General features: G+C 44.0%; 1 long non-coding RNA gene across 1 annotated transcript; it reads right to left on the bottom strand.

Annotated features, from left to right (window-relative positions):
* Nucleotides 1-5,905: 5,905 nt before the first annotated feature.
* LOC108350515 (uncharacterized) lies at nucleotides 5,906-17,462 on the bottom strand. Its single transcript, XR_015684783.1, has 3 exons — nucleotides 17,304-17,462; nucleotides 10,801-10,899; nucleotides 5,906-9,332 (listed from the first exon to the last, which is right to left on the bottom strand). It is a non-coding gene; the product is annotated as an uncharacterized LOC108350515 (long non-coding RNA).

Genomic DNA, 17,462 nt, shown 5'->3' with positions numbered 1-17,462 from the left:
GACGTTGTAACCCCATCATGCTCATGACTTAGGTCTTCTCTGCCTCTACTTCTGTCTCTTGTTCTCTCCGTCTGGCCATCCTGCTGACTTCTCTCACCCCAGACTTCAGCTCTCAGCAAGTCTTAGCTTCATCCAGGCTCCTTCTGATGGATGGCTCTGCTGCCTGTGGCTTCTGCTCGATGAATTCCTTTATACTGGCCACCTCCAAGCCATTCTGTTTTTGCTACTGGTCTCTTGAATGTGATCTTCTCCAAGGTTGATGTGATAATATCTGCTGACTACTACATATCCAGAGTCTTCCACAAGCCTATTGTCTATGGTTTCTTTTCTCAAAAGGCTGTTAATGTGTCAAAAATGGAACTAATGCACTCTGCTTTTAGCCAATGATTCAAATGCAACTTGTACAAGTTTAAGCCAACCATCTTCATCCCCAGCTCTGTTTTATTCTGCCTGTATTTTTTTTTAACTCAGTGGCTGCGGCTGCTCTCCTGGTCTGTTCTGGAGTCTGAGTCTTCAACAACATGAAGCCCCTCTCGTGACCTACCCCTCTATTTCATCCCTTGTCCTTCACCACACCATCTGAACGCATAGCTTTAAAAATGAAATCAACTGTCCCAAGTCGCTGATCAATACACTTTCTCCTCTTTTGTCTTCTGCACACATGAGTTTCTATATACTTCACTGTCTCTACCTATAGTTTATTTCTTCTACAGGAGCTCAGCCTGAAATTATATCACTCTCCTATCTTGTTGACCATGAGCCTTTTTGAGACAAACATAGATATGGGAAGGGTGTTGTGGGAGGAACACTATACAACACAATCTATTTCATGTCTCCTGTTGGTTGAGAGACAAGAGTTTCAACACAGCTGACAATATTCACTTTCCTAAGGGAGATCTCAAACAGTTGGTTCAAACAGTTAACAATGAACTATACTAAAAACCAAAGTGGAGGGCTGGGCATGGTGTTGCACACCTTTAGTTCCAGCACTCAGGAGGTAGAGGCAGGTGGATCTCTGTGAGGCCAGCCTGGTCTACAAAACAAGTCCAGGACAGCCAGGGCTCTGCTACACAGAGAAACCCTGTCTGGAAAAACCAAATGCTGCTGCTGCTGCTGCTGCTGCTGCTGCTGCTGCTGCTGCTGCTGCTGGTGGTGGTGATGGTGGTGGTGGTGGTGATGATGGTGGTGGTGGAGATAATGGTGGTGGTGATGATGATGACGGTGATGATGGTGGTGGTGGTGATGGTGGTGGTGGTGGTGATGATGATGGTGATGATGGTGATGATGGTGATGATGATGGTGATAATGTATTCAATCTTTGAGTTTACCCTTACTGATGCTCCTCTCTCATCCCTAACCCTGAACAATGAACCTCACAAACAGCCTTGCAATTTCATTTTACAAGGAAAACTTGTTAGGGCAAGAGAAGCAGTAGGGTCTGGAGAGATGACTCGGTGGTTAAGAGCACTTTCCGCTCTTGGTGAGGATCTGGGTTTGGTTTCCAGCACCCACATGGCAGCTCCGGTTCCGATGACACTTGTCATCTTCTTCTGGCCTCCGTGGTCACAGCGTACACTTGGTACACACACATATGCAGGCATACGCACACAACTAAACACAGTAAGCCAGCTCATTCTCCTAACAATTACTAAACTTTTCTTGACCTTTGAACCCTGTTTGCTGGTTACATTCACTGAGCAGTATAGCTTCGAAAGTCACAGAATCACGTATATATCTATAAGGTGCTAGGCACATCTTTCTTTCTCATTAGGGCACACGCTTCTATTTAAAGCACGAGCCATCTCTTTCTGAATAAAGCCAGAATAGCTCTGTATCAACTGTAGTGGTTGTATGAAAATGGACCATAGGAGAAAGCATTATTAGTAGGTGTGGCCTTGTTGGAGTGGATGTGGCTTGGAGTGGGTGTGGCCTTGTTGGAGTGGGTGTGGCCTTGTTGGAGTGGGTGTGGCCTTGTTGGAGTGGGTGTGGCCTTGTTGGAGTGGGTGTGGTCTTGTTGGAGTGGGTGTGGCCTTGTTGGAGTGGGTGTGGCATTGGTGGAGTGGGTGTGGCATTGGTGGAGGACGATTGTTACTGGGCACAGGCTTCGAGATTTCAAATGCTCAAGTCAGGCCCGGTGTCTCTCTCTTTTCCTGCTGCCTGCCAGCTCTGACCTAGAACTCTCAACTTCTCCAGCACGTCTGCCTCCATGCTGCCATGCTTCCCACTAGGGAAGCCAGCTCCAACGAAACGTTTTCCTTATTAATAGTTGCCGTGGTCCTGAGTCTCTTAACCGCAACACAACCCTAACCGAGACATCAACTTCTCTTGAGATTCTTTCCAGTGGGGTAAGAAGCTGGTCACATTAGAGGATTTTCCTTTGGGGGGAAATTCCTCAGCCCGAGAGCCTAGGGATGCATCTCCCACTTGAATGAACAAGCTGGGGCAAGAGTGACATTTCAGCAACTTTTGTGGCTGGCTAGGGAGTCAGGAAGTCCCTAACAGCTAACTCAGCGATGAACCAAAAACATCCTACCCTAGAGAGTGAAACACACAGCACATTTCCTTGTTAGTTTCCTATCCCTGACTCTTAGAGCTCAATTTTAAGAAATGGGCCTTAAGTCATATGGCTTTTCCTGGGAAACAGAGATAGGGCACTGGCAGACCAAAGAAAGGAGTCCATCCAAGACCAGTTTGGTGAACCAGTGAATTTACTGGGGATACTTATAAGAGCACAGGTGACTGACTCAAAGACACCTACAGCACCAGTAAATCCCATGAGCAAACAACAGACAGCGACATCATGGAAGAGTCACACCCTGGTCAACTGTTTATCCACTAGATAACCTCCGGGAAGGAAGAGATTTTTGTGAGGATCCTGAGACACCTTGGAAGCCTCACGAGCCACTGCCTCCTGAGCTTCCTTCCAGCAGAGAATATTCATAACCTAGATCTGGTAAGTGTCTCCTACAGATGACTATGGTGGCAAGAGTCAAGTCCAACCCGGAGAATACAGATTACAGGACACCCAAATCAAGTGTTCTAGAAACATCTTAGTGGGGTCCTGCTTGTTCCTTCCCTGTGAAGAAGCCAGCTCAAGGACAGTTACCTCTGCAAGATTAGGTTCTAAGAGCACTTCTCTCCAAAGGCTCTCAAGTGCCCAAGAACGCACAGTTGTGACCTGAGTACTTCCTTGCCTTGTGTCCTCCTCAGTATTGGGCTGTCTGTCTACTTTTATCTCAGCTCTGTGGAATGAGCTCGTTGTCTCTTATTCTGTTTATTTCTGTTGTGATGCTGACAGACTCCTAGCCAGCAGAGACTTGGCTGTTTTGCCTCCTAACATGCCTGAAGCAGTGTGACAGTATAATGAGGAGACATTTTGGAAGCAAGCTTTGGGTCTTCTTGGTCGTAAGGAGGTCTGGCCTCATGCCTGTAAAACCAAGGAGGAGGCCAGAAGAGCTAGGGTCTGGGCTTGGGTTTACCCCCAGGAGTGTGGCAGAGATTATTGGAATCCTGCCAGCTCAGAAAGGATTTAAGAGGTCTGCAGAGTCTTTTTCTGCATGCAGCCTAGCCTTCAAGGCTCTCCCAGCAGGCAGCCAGAATTAGTGATGAGGAGTCCAGCTGGCAGATGATACAGATCAAGAGACTTGTATGACGTCCTCATAGCAAGACTGGGACAAGAAGCATCCTTCATAGAAAGTTGAGAAGACAGCAAATCCTTCCATCAAATGAACCAGATCCAAATCGAGAAGCAGCTCCACGAGTCAGAGCCTAAGGCGGGAAGGCGAGACTCAGAAACACGTTCATCCATCTTTCAGTTGATGCTGGGCACCAGGGGTACACAGATCGCAGGCTCAGCCCCAGAGGAAATCCATGTTTGACTTTGATGGGCAGCCCTATATGTGAGCAGGAACCACAATCAAACACTAAAGCCAGGGCAGGATATCCCTGGGGTCTGTGGGGTGTGCAAGTAAGGACCTCACTCAGCTGTTTGTGACGGAAAGTCTAGACACTCTTCATTGTAGACGTAAGTTGGAGAACACAAAAACAGTTGACAATGGAAGAGCAACCCAGCTGTGTTCATGGAGAAGTTTAGGGTCCTGCAGGTCATTGCACGGGCCTGACTGTCTAGCTCTGCAGCCAGTGCTACACACACTGATGGAAGATAGGGAAAGGATGTACTCCTGGCTAGGATGTTTACCTTACCTAGGAGTCAATACAGATCATCACGCTACAGCCTTAGCATTCGCTCCAGCCAAATGGCATGTCCTCGTCAGGAAGGTTGATGACAGCTAGGCGGTGGTTTGAATAAAAATAGCCACCAGAGACTCAAAGGGAGTGGCACTATGAGAAGGCGTGGCCTTGTTGGAGTTAGTGTGGCCTTGTTAGAAGAAGGGTGTCACTGGGGTCGAGCTTTGGGGTTTCAGAAACTCAAGCCAGGGCCAGCGTCACTCTCTCTTCCTGCTCTCTTCAGATTCGGATGTAGAACTCTCAGCTCCTTCTCTATAACCACGTCTGCCAGCATGACACCATGCTTCCTTCCATGACGACAATGGACCAAACCCGTGAACTGTAAGCCAGCCCCCCAGTTAAATGTTTTCCTTTATTAGAGTTGCCACAGTCATAATGTCTTTTCACAGCAACAGAAACAGTTAGCTCCTGTTGCTGTTTTCTTATAAATGCAGGACGCTGGCTTAGACTGACAAAGGCAGAAAAAGAGCTGATATAAGAATTAAGAGGAGACTGAACTTGGCGTGAGTCCAAGACTCAACCTCAACCATACATGATTCCAGAGGAAGGGCAGTGTGACCACCTTCGACATAGTGATCATTCTTGCCCACCTGGCTCAGGAAAAAAGAAGGAGCTAGACCTGAAGCTGGGTCCCTAGATGTAAAAGGATAGAAAATAGGAGACGGTCTAGGTGCTCTGGATATGAAGACGCTTGAAGCTCCGGCTATCTGGATGCTGAGGGAAAGACTGCAACACATCATCTCCAGACAAAATAAAATCATTGCCCAGCATTGGGTGCAGAGTACAAACACAACTTGTTAGCAGTGTGTCCTTGAACAAATTACCTGTCTCTGAGCCACTTCGTCCTCAGCTATAAGATGAGGGTTGGGGATTTAGCTCAATGGTAGAGCGCTTGCCTAGCAAGCGCAAGGCCCTGGGTTCGGTCCCCAGCTCCGAAAAAAAAAAAAAAAAAAGATGAAGACTGCTGTGCCTGCTGCCTAAGATTGACTGGAATTATAATAGCCTGGTGCTTGACGGGTGTTCAGTTAAAAGGAATTCTTTTCTGTTTCATGCCCCAAGACCTTGTCTCAAGAAACCCAGAAAAGGAATGAGTGGAAGACTTTATTCAACATATATAGAGGGTACAAACATACATAAAGAGCTCTTTCAAGTTAATAAGAGAAAGAACATCCTATAGTATTGCCTATAATCTCAGTACTTGTGAAGCCAAGGCAGGAGGATTTTAATTAAGTTCTTGGACAGCCAGCTTGATCAGCAGAGTGAGACACTGCCCCCAAAACTAGAGAGAAAAAGAGAGAGAAAACTTACAAAAGATAGGTGTAACTGCGTGAATGCATGTTGCACATACAAACACTGTATGTGCAATATATGGCCATAAATCTATGTTTCATTAACAAAGTGGATGAATTATAGCCATGATATATAACTCTCACTTGTAAGGAATAAATGCAATGTGCTTCCTTTCAATTTACCAATAATTTGTATTCTTTGTGTTTGTGTGTGTGTGTGTGTGTGTGTGTGTGTGTGTGTGTGAAAACTATCTGTTCTTCTTGACCATCTTTCTGGTAGAGTTTGACCTTTTCTTATTAGTGAATATGAGTTCTCTGTGTATATTACTTTAACTTTTTAACTACCATAGTCATTGCAAATTTTGTTCCAGTTTGTCATCTTTATTTAGACTTTATTTACAGCATTTTGGTTACACAGAAGCTTAAAGAAGTATTAGGTAATCAACACCACCAGGAAGTATGTGTTAGTCCGTGTTACGCTGCTATAATAAAGCACCTGAGAGTGGGTACTGCATGGCTTTGGGGCTTACAGTTTTAGAGACTAAAAACTCAAGAGCATGGTGCTGACATCCACTCAGTATCTGGAAGGGAGGGGATGGGGACTTCCTGCTACATAATAATGTGGCAGAAAGCATCCCGTGGAGAAACAGAGTTGACATTCTAGCTTGGATCTCTGGCTTTGGATAAACTCAGTGATGCCAAGCTGGGCATGGAGGCTGAGGCGGACAGCCCAGGCCCTGTAGAGGCTTAGGGAGACAAGAGGATTATGACTTTGAGAACAGCCTGAGCTACATAGAAATAGTCTACTTTCAAAGTATTGACTAATAGAATTACAAATGCCATTATGGAATCCCATCCTGTGACTACATATAATTCTAGTTACCTCTCATGGGATTGATCCCAAACATGGGTAAAATGTACATATGAAGAGTAAATTCCCAACACGTGGCCTTTGGGAGCATGCTTGCTGGATAACCTTTCACAATACACAATACTCTCAAGAGGGGCCTCCATCCTATAAGGCTTAAATTGTCTAAGATTGGTTTAGACTGTCTCAGATTGAGTATGTTTTGCGTTATATCCTCTAAGTCTATCACCTTGATTCTACATTGTGTATTGCATTTTGTTGTTAAACTTTGTTGTTCTGTGAAGATGCAAAAGCAAAAAAGATAGGAACTAATCATACAGACTTGGGTATCCTGATACTATCAAAAGCCATCTTTCTCATTGAAATTAACCGACTTAAGAGCTGGTTTTTAGAATGATTTGTGAATTTAGTGTAAATCTTCCCTTGCAATAAGTTTCTTCTTTGTGCAAACAAAAAAGCCAAATGTATTAGCAAAGGTTGAGAGGTAGAATCCAAGTGTTAACTCCTGCAGACTTTTCTGAGAAATGTTAGTCTCTCCCCCACCCCTTTTCCTGGGTATAAACCCCAACACTTCCATGGATGGACAAGTATTTCTCTCAGTGATGAGTACTGTCCTGATTAGTTTTATGTCAATTTGACACAAGCTAGAGTCATCACAGAGGAGGGAACCTCGACTAAGAAAAGATGGGGTGGTAGACAAACCTGTGGGGCATTTTCCTAATGAGTGATGGATGTAGGTGGGACGACCACCCCTTGGTTAGTGGTCCTGGGTTCTATAAAAGAGAAGGCTGAGCAAGCCATGAACGGCAAGTGAGTAAGCAGTGCCCCTCCATGGCCTCTGTATCTGGAGTCTTACCCTGCCTGCCCTGCCTGAATCCCGGTCCTGACTTCCTTCAGTGATGAGTGATGATATGGAAGTGGAAGCTAAATAAACCCTTTCCTATCAAAGTTGCATTGGTCATGGTGTTTTATGACAGCGATAGAAACCCCCAACTAAGACAAGGACCAAGGAGATGAGGCTGGGGTGGTGGCTCAGCAGTAAGAGACACAGCTGTCACACCCACAACTCACAAACGTCCGTAACACCAATCCCAGTAAATCTGGTGCCCTCTTCTGATCTCCACAGGTACCAGGCATGCATGTGACATACATACATACATGCAGGTAAAACATTCATACATGTTAAATAAATAATCTAAAACAAAAGTGAAAGTGAATGAAGGTACCAAGGAGAAGGTGTAAAAATAAACCACATGATCATATGAATTCATAGTCACACCCACACCATGATTAAATACTTTCTAGGTCCCCAGGCATACTGTGTAAAGAGTATTAGTTTCTTGTTTACCGATGAAGTAGAGACTCAGCTACATGAAGTTATTTGACTAAAGTTACAGAGGAAAGTGGTACTAGGTCCTGGGGAGCTAACTCAGTTGCTGAAACACATGTGGTGCCAGCACAAGGACCTGACTTTGATCCCCATAACCCACGTTTAAAAGCCAGGTGTAGGAAAATGCTTGCGATTTCAATGCTGCACTGGGACTCCCTGGCCAGTCACTCTAGCCTGTCTGTGAGTTCTAAACCAGGTTTCAGAAAGATGGACAGTACCTGAGGAAAGACATCTAAGTTTGTTCTGTGTCCTCAACATATATGTACACACCTGTGCATGTACAACCATACACACAAAAGCACCTACACACACATAAATAGGGGTACCTTCCTACAACAGTAACAAGTAGCACTGCCAACATTAGAACCTGGACCATTCTCGTTACTTTGTATTTGTCTGTAAGAATACTGTGACCGTGCCTTGACTCTCGCTTTAGCTTAGGGACTGTTACTGTTTTCCCACTAACAGTTGCAATAATGCGTTGGTAAGTGCTTTTCCATTCATTGCCACATTTCTTCCTGATTTTCTGGATTCCCCTGCACAAAGTGAGTCACATGAGCACTCTTCGGGTGCACTCAGGGATCTCCTGCCAAATCTCTATTGCCAGAAAGCATGAGCTTCAATCCCTCCGCTAGACTCTCAGAGACCGTGGCAGATTAGAAGTATAAAGGGTTCCTTGTGTTCGGTCTTCCAGCCAGCAGAGTTAGCAATTGCTGACACATTCCATATAAGGTTTAGGGCCTCAAGAAAAAAAAAATGTCTTTCCCTAACAAATTTTTTCCAAGGGATTGATTCAGTTCTTTATTTTCTAAATGGAGACCTGGAACTTGATTTACCAGCTTTAGATGCATTGGTAATGCTCAAACACCTAAAATTGACCAGTCTATAATTGAATCGAGTTATTTGGGGGATATAAAAATACTCTGTGCAATTTCATTTTATGTGTTGCTATTTTTATGTAGGCCAGAAAATGGGGACTTGAAAGGGAGGCTGCACCGTGCTGCTGTATAGAAGGAGCAAGAGAGGACACGTGGGAAGAAGGGACGTGGGCTGTAATTACCATTTACCTTTGCCAGCTACTGTACTAGAGCTGTCATTTAGATTATCTTGTTTAATCTCCACGTGTACCCAGAGGCCTAGATTTATTGCAATTCATGGATTAGGAAACTGAGGCCCAGAAAGTTGAAACCTCGCGCCCAAGGGCACAGGGCTGGTTCATGCAGGGCTGGAATTGGAATGGCATCCTCTCAGACTCTTGGGTGTGCGACGCGGGGCAGAAAAGATGAACGGCTTCCAAACCTCAAACTGAAGCCTAGCAGGTAATGGGAGAGATAAAGTGGGAAGAACCAGCAGTCGGGAAAGAGAAGCGTGATTGGAGAAACAGGAGAAACGTGCACGCTGCTATAAGGGGTGTGGCTTCTGAGCCTGCACCCAGAGCAGGGCAAGAGCAGGCACCTGGAGATCAGCATAAGACACGATGGTGACCAGGGCTTTTCCAAAGAGCGTGCTGGTTCACAGGCAAGTGAGTGAGGAGGACCTAAGAGAAGAAAAAGAGACATTTGACCTGGCCCAAGATGGGGTCTACTGTAAAGCAGAGAGGACTCTAGGCCGAGGTGGTCCTGAGCCCTCAGGATGACTTTAACTCTTCGCTTTTGTAGGAACATTGCCCTTGTCAAAATCTCCCGCTGGTAAAGATAGATTTAGCCCATCAAGATTACTCTTTTTTCTTTTCTTTTCTTTTTTTCGGAGCTGGGGACCGAACCCAGGGCCTTGCTCTTGCTAGGCAAGCGCTCTACCACTGAGCTAAATCCCCAACCCTCAAGATTACTCTTAATAGTGCCGTGAAATACTATCTTCTGGACATGACCTGGCTCTTGCACTCATGAATGTCTTAGCAGCTGTGGTTACCAGGATAAGACCTGTAGAAGATGGGGCCATTTAACATTATATCATGGACTGGGGAGGAGATTAAGAAGCCCCAGGGGAGGGCTGGAGAGATGGCTCAGCGGTTAAGAGCACTGACTGCTCTTCCAGAGGTCCTGAGTTCAATTCCCAGCAACCACATGGTGGCTCACAACCATCTGTAATGAGATCTGATGCCCTCTTCTGGTGTATCTGAAGACAGCTACAGTGTACTTATATATAATAAATGAATAAATCTTAAAAAAAAAAAAGAGTAAAATAAATTTAGAACAAAAAAAACAAGAAAAAAAAAAAAAAAAGAAGCCCCAGGGGTTGGGGATTTAGCTCAGTGGTAGAGCGCTTGCCTAAAGGCCCTGGGTTCGGTCCCCAGCTCCAAAAAAAAGAAGAAAAAAAAAAAAAGGAAGAAGCCCCACCTCTTCCTGAGGAGAGATTGGTAGTTAATGGTTGCTAGGAACAGAGAGGAGTCATTTTCTTCAATGGCATACCACTGTTAAGTTGTTTGTGCTCCAGTAAATTGTTTTCTATCTACACTTGTATGAGCAATCCTTAAATTCAGTGAATCACAAGGAAAAAAAAAACAAAGCAAGCAAAGACATGAATATAGGAGGGGCCCGGCTATACAGCAGACATTGGAAGGGGCCGAAAGAAGGTAACAGGGTTGGTGAAAATGGCAGAAATATTTATATACACGTATATAATTGTCAAAGAGCAATTAGTTAACCAATTAGTGAAAACTGAAACCACACCTAATGACTTCAGTGAGGAGCTTACTGAATATTTTTATGTGCTAACTGTAACGGAACAACAAAGGTAAGACAGGACGCAACAATTCTCTGTCGCCTTTCTTCAAAGTTCGTAGCCTAGTGGGAGAGACCGATCTGAGTCCCGTGCCTACACAAATGAGTCCAAATTAGCATCTAAATAAGTGCCGCAGAAGAAAGGTGTCAATGAGAGCACAGGAAGTAAGCGCCCTTGAGAGAGCAGTGCTTGTGCGCTAATGAAGGATGAGCAGAGGGGTTCACTATTTGCAAGAAGGAGAGTGTGCTGGTGCACTCTCTCAACCTGCCTCACGTTAGAATCACCTGAATAGGGAGTCTCAGCAGATGAATTGTCCTGACCGCCTTGATCGATGTGTGAAGACCCTCTGTCAGTTGGGGTGGCCCCTTCTGGTAGCAGACCAGCTGGAAAAAGGACATGGAAAACAGAAATCATTTACCCTCTGCTCTGTTGGCCTTTCCTTTTGCGTCTGAGTTAGTTTTTCCTGTTGCAACTGCTGCTGATTCCTTCACTGGTGGCAGAACCGGCATCTCCAGGTTTCCATGACTGACTAATAACCAGTCGGCCCTCTAGGGTTTTAGCACCTGATTGGGTCTACAGAGGCACCCAGCCTTGTGGATTTAGCAACTACTGACTACTCTGTCTCTCTGCTATGAGACAGCTGTTGTTACTATTTCAAACATAGGCTGATTTAATAAGTCACACACATGTATACTTAGTTACCGTTCTATGAGTGAGTAAATAAGTCACGTGCATATATACTTAGTTACTGTTCTATGACTGAGAGGAGACACAGTGACCAAGACAACTCTTTTAAAAGAGAGTATTTAATTGGGGACTAGCTTACAACTTCAGAGAGTTAGTCCATTAACATCATGGTGGGAAACAGACAGGCATAGTGCCAAAGCAGTAGCTAAGATCTTTGCCAAATTGACCAGCAAGCAGCAGGCAGAGAGAGTGACAGACAGACAGATAGACAGACAGACAGAAAGAAAGGGTATGGTGTGGCCTTTTGAAACCTCAAGCACACCCAAAGTGAAACACGTCCTCCAACAAGGCCACGGCTCCTAATCCTTCCCAAATAGTTCCACTGAGGATCAAGCATTCAAATATATTAGCCCATGGAGAGCATATAAATAGACATTCTGTTGGTTCTGTTCTTTTAGAGAACCTTGATGAATACAGATATTATTGGAAATAGAGAAACCATTGAGTGCAAAGGTCCTTTGTTTTGATGGTTCGTTCTGGAGGATCAGGCTCTGCACACATTTTACAATCTGTTGGATGACGCCTTTCCTAACTAGAAACTTTTCTAACGTCCAGTGAGTCCACATTTAGTCTAAACACCGAGTTTCTGCCTTGAAGCACCAAATATTTTTCATATTTGTTCATCTATACATACAAATACTCATTTATCCAATCATATCACTGATCAAATACTTATTCATGTGTGTACTCACTAATTATCTCTTTATGTCCATCTCATAGCTATGGTAACAGTCCATGTGTCCACCTAGTCATCTTTTCAGCTAATCATGCATGTATCTATCTCTATATAGCTGTCCCAGTTTTATTTCTCTGTATGCTTAGATATCTCTGTTCCCTCATCAACCTATTTGCCCATGACTTTTCCTTATGTCTAGTCTCAAGGTCAACTTTCTCCAGCTTCAAAACCAGTGAGACATCTTCAGATCTCTCCCTGAACTGACCTTTTCTGCCTTTCTCTTTTTAATTTTTTACATTCTTTCTCCTCTCTCTCTCTCTCTCTCTCTCTCTCTCTCTCTCCTTTCCTCTCCTCCTCTCGCTATGTGTATAGGAGAGCATACGTGTGTAGGTATGCACACGTGTTAGAGTGCTTGTGTGAAGGTCAGGGGGCAACTTTTTTTTTTTTGGTTCTTTTTTTTCGGAGCTGGGGACCGAACCCAGGGCCTTGCGCTTCCTAGGCAAGCGCTCTGCCACTGAGCCAAATCCCCAGCCCCATAGGGGGCAACTTTTAAGAGTCAGTTCTCTCCTTCTACCATGTGGGTTTCAGGAGTCAAAGGCAGGTTATTAGGCTTGACACAAGCCCCTTACCTACTAAGCCATCTGACTGGCCTCCTGTCTTTTTCTTGTAAAGTAGCTTGTGATTATTTTGGGCCTTCTCATAGAAATCAGAATAATGACTCCATTTTGAACACAGCTTATTAACAATGTTAATTCCTTTTTCCTTGAAATATAGTATTTTTTTAAAAATTCCTGGGGTTGGAAAGATGGTCCAGAAGCTAAGTGCACACACTACTCTTACAGAGGATACAGGTTTAGTTCCCATCACTCACTTCAGGCCACAAATCACAATCATCTGTAACTCATTTCAAGGCATTCAATGCCTCTGGGTTTCAAGGGCATCTGTACTCTGCTAGGAATTTCAATACAGCAGCATGACTGCTCTGCCAAGGGATCTCTTCCAAAGATCTGATCCAGCCAGAATACAGATACAGATACACACCTTTAATTCCTAACAATGGAGGTAAAGTTTGTTTGTAGAAGGAACCAGCCATGTTTGAAAGTAACATAAAATTGAGGGGCAGACAAAGTAACAAATCAGAGAAAGATTTGACAGAATAAGGTAGAGATAGAGTAGGCCCAACTCTCATAAGAATGAACAGGAAAGAGATCACTGCAGTGACAGAGCAAGAGAGCAAAAGAAAGACACACACACACACACACACACACACACAGAGAGAGAGAGAGAGAGAGAGAGAGAGAGAGAGAGAGAGAGAGGGAGGTGACAGTTTTACTCGGACAGTTTTACAGAGACAGGTTGCAGAGAGAACAAGCTAGGCACAGATAGACAGATCAAATCGGTGAATGAGAGGAGCCAGAAGATTAGAACATATCAGTAAAGTTCACATGAGAACAAGCAGAGCAATTCAGAAGATGAGAGAAGCCAGTTTGAATCAATCAGCCAGAACAGCTGAACTGATCCAGCCAGCCAGAGTTCAGAAAGAACTAGAAAGGGTGAGCTTATTCAGCAGTAAGCCTCCAAAATGACAATTACATCTGGAGAACAAATGTTATTTATACGGGTTGGGGATTTAGCTCAGTGGTAGAGCGCTTGCCTAGCAAGCGCAAGGCCCTGGGTTCGGTCCCCAGCTCTGAAAAAAAAGAAAAGGGAAAAAAATGTTATTTATAGAATACTCACGTACACATACCCACATACTGACGCGTACGCATGCACTTTTTTTTTTAATCTAAAAAGATTCCAGGAATGAAGATTTGACCATCTTTGGATTATTATTCTGCCTCCCACATCTATCTTGATGTTCACCCACCACTCTCTCTCTCTTCGGTCTTCCTCTTGACTGTGTATATATGTATTTGTTTGTATATCCATCCAAGTGTCTACTTGTATGTGTATTCATTCAAGTACTCATTTACTCTCTGTTTTCATTCATCACCCATGTCTTAGGGTTTCTATTATATGAACAGACATCATAACCATGGCAACTCTTATAAAGGAAAACATTTAATTGGGGGCTGGCTTACAGTTCAGAGGTTTAGTCCATCATGGTCATTGTGGGAAGCATGGTGGCATGTTAGGCAGACATGGTGCTGGCGAGGTGGCTAAGATTCTACATCTAGATCTACAGGCAGCAGGAACAGAGAGTGACACTGGGCCTGGCTTGAGCGTTTGAAACCTCAAAGCCCATCCCCCACCCCCAGGGACACACTTCCTCCACAGAGGCCATACCTATTCCAACAAAGTCACACCTCCAGTAGTGCCACTCTCTATGAGTCTGTGGGAGCCACTTTCATTCAGACCATTGCAACCCTAACAGCTATTGATCCTTACTTGTTTTACTTGTTCAATAATCCATTCACCAGTCATGCATATACTAATATATGCATGTATTCAACTTCTCATCTGATTAGATGAGTTACCTTTGTAGGCCTTTCCCCTGACCATTTAATTAGCCAAGCGGTTATCTTTCAAGATCCATGCACACGATACATGCAAATACACACTCATGCATGCACACACACATGTTCATGAATGCACGCACACACATACACACATATACACACACACACACACACACACACACACACACACACACACACACTTGCATAACCCACAAATTGAACATAGTTGCCAAGACAAGTCGGTCTATCTGTATGTTTGTTGTTTGCCCTCAACCATCTTCTTTTCTCACCCTATCTCCAAATAGTTTGAGACCCCTAGTGCCTAACCCTAGCTCCTCCCCCTGACTCCATTTTACCTGCAAGTGCTTTGTACTAAATGGTACAAACTGGTACATATTAGCTACGGTGTGCCTCCCCCCATCTTAGTTTACAGAGCCCTGACAGTGTTTTGTTTTGTTTTGTTTTGTTTTGTTTTGTTTTGTTTTGTTTTGTTTTGTTTGGTTGGTTGGTTGGTTTTTTTCCGGAGCTGGGGACCAAACCCAGGGCCTTGCAATTACTAGGCAAGCGCTTTACCACTGAGCTAAATCTCCAACCCCTGAGCCCTGACAGTGTTAACCGTGAGTTGCTCCTACTCATATCCGAGAGAGTTGGAGCAATTGGCAGTGCTACAGTGTGAGCATGCGTATAGGATGTCTTGGGCCAGTGCTGTGTGTTTTAGCACTGTTTCTATGACCCCTGTCACTGGTTCCCTAAAGCAGCTCTTTGTAAAACCTCTACTCCTCACAATTTATCTGCTTCTTGTTTTTATTCCCTCCCAGAAGACAAATAGTACTGTAAAATATTTGTGATTTGGTGGTTATAAAAGAATTTTGTAAACAGTTGAATAATGAAAATTGGGACTTAAAGATCTCAGACATAGCCACTATGTAAGGAAAACAAAATAAATATGGCCAATTTTATTTTTAGCAACAAGTTTTGTTCTCCCTCAGACACCCCCCCCCCGACAAGGTGCTATTAATAAGGAAAAAAAAAAAGCACACACGACTAATGTAAAGGCATTAAAAGTGGCAGTAACTATAAAGCCACCACTCCCAAGCACAACCGTAATTCACATTTGTCAGGATTGCTAATGGTCTCACCACAGGCTGGAACATGGACAAGGTGGGCTGTGGGCTACACGGAATTCCCAGCACTCTACTAAAATGCTGCCCCCTGCTCTGCTGCTCAGGAGAGCACATCAGAATGTAAATCAGTCGAAGTGACATTATTGTAAAGATAACTGCTTCCATTTACTTTTTAAGGTAAATCAGGGACCTGGAGGTATGGCTCAGTCTGTAAAGTAAGTACCTGGAAGACTGAATAAAGCATAAGCGATTGAAATTGGATCCCGAGCACCCAGGGAAAAAGCTGAGCACAGTGCATTTGTAATTCCATGGTCAGAGAGACTGAGGCAAGAGGACCTATGGTGCTCATTGACCCGGTTGTCTAGACAAATAGGTTCAGTGAAAGACCTGGTCAAATTAAATGATGATGATGATGATGATGATGATGATGATGATGACGACGATAAATAATAACAGTAATAATAAAAATGATACTACTACTAATAATAATGCTGATAATATAGAGAAATACTAAGGAAGACACCTAACATCAACCTTTGACTCTCACACACAAACCCACATATGCACCCTCAAGCACATGTGCACACACATATACTACATACATGCATGGGACCCTGAATGCACACATTACAGGTACACACACATACATGTAGATCATTCAGAGTGTGGTGTGTGTTATTAATAAATTACTGGTCATATGCCACATGAGTGATCATGTCAAGACCTGATCACTGAGAAACGTAGGTAAATGATTGCTAGATTCCTGCTTGGTTTAAAGCCAATAAGCCATTACGGGCACATGTCCGCACTAGTATGAAAGTATATGGGCATGCATGAAGAAAGTTCTAGTTTGATTCCACCTAGCACTGAGTCCACACTTATATTTCTTTGGGGCCATAAAGAACATCTTTAATGGATGCTGTCATACTTCAAAATTGGCACTGTAACAACTACCCAAAGCCATCAGGGCTTCTGGAGTCACTTTGCATGCCCAAGTTTAGCCTCAACTGAGTCTCTTAGTTTAGTAACTCTAAAGGGGTGTGTGTGTGTGTGTGTGTGTGTGTGTGTGTGTGTGTGTGTGTGTGTGTGTGAAGGGTAGAGGAGGACATCAAGAGTCCTGCTCTGTTACTCTCTACTTTATTCCCTTGAGACATGATTTCTCACTGAACCTGGATCTGGGCTGGTATCCAGGAAATCCCAGCCATCCCCGTCTCCACAACTAACTCTTCACAGTGTCGGGGTTATATCCCCTGACCATATCTGGCCTTTTACATAGGTGCTGATGATTTGAACTCAGGTTCTCATGCTTGTTCAAGTAAATGCTCATGTCTGCTAAGTCATCTCCTCAAACTTGAATGTATATCTGAGTCAGGTATTCTGAATTTGAGCAGCCCCATGCTTCAAGGACTATTTCCTTCAACTTAGTTAAGTTGTGGCTGTCTGTATATTTTAGATTAGTATCTGTATTAATCAGAGTTCTTCAGATAACAGATCAGTAGGATAGGATGCACATGAGTACAGAGAGAGAAAAAAGAGAGAGAGAGACAGAGACAGAGAGAGACACAGAGACACAGACAGACAGAGACAGAGACAGAGAGACAGAGGCAGACAGAGAGAGACAGAGAAAGAAACGTAGAGAGAGACAGAGAGAGACATAGAGAGAGACAGAGAGACAGAGACAGACACAAACACACACACATACAGAGAGAGAGACAGAGAGAGAGAGAGAGAGAGAGAGAGAGAGAGAGAGAGAGAGAGAGATATTATAGAAGTTGGCTTACTTGATTTTGGTGCCCCAGAAGTTCTATTGCCCCCTGTCTATAAGACAGAAAACCAGAAAATCCAATGCTGACATTCAATCCAAAGGCCCGAGCCCCAGGTGGCTGTTGAAGAGACTCCTAAGCCAAGCCTAAAGGCCTGAGTGCACAAGGTGGAGTTCT

This window comes from Rattus norvegicus, chromosome 3 (genome assembly GCF_021556685.1).
Source record: "Rattus norvegicus strain SHRSP/BbbUtx chromosome 3, alternate assembly SHRSP_T2T, whole genome shotgun sequence".
Classification (NCBI taxonomy): Eukaryota; Metazoa; Chordata; class Mammalia; order Rodentia; family Muridae; genus Rattus; species Rattus norvegicus.
Note: the sequence above shows the minus strand (reverse complement) of the source record. Positions and strands in the feature narration are given on the sequence as shown.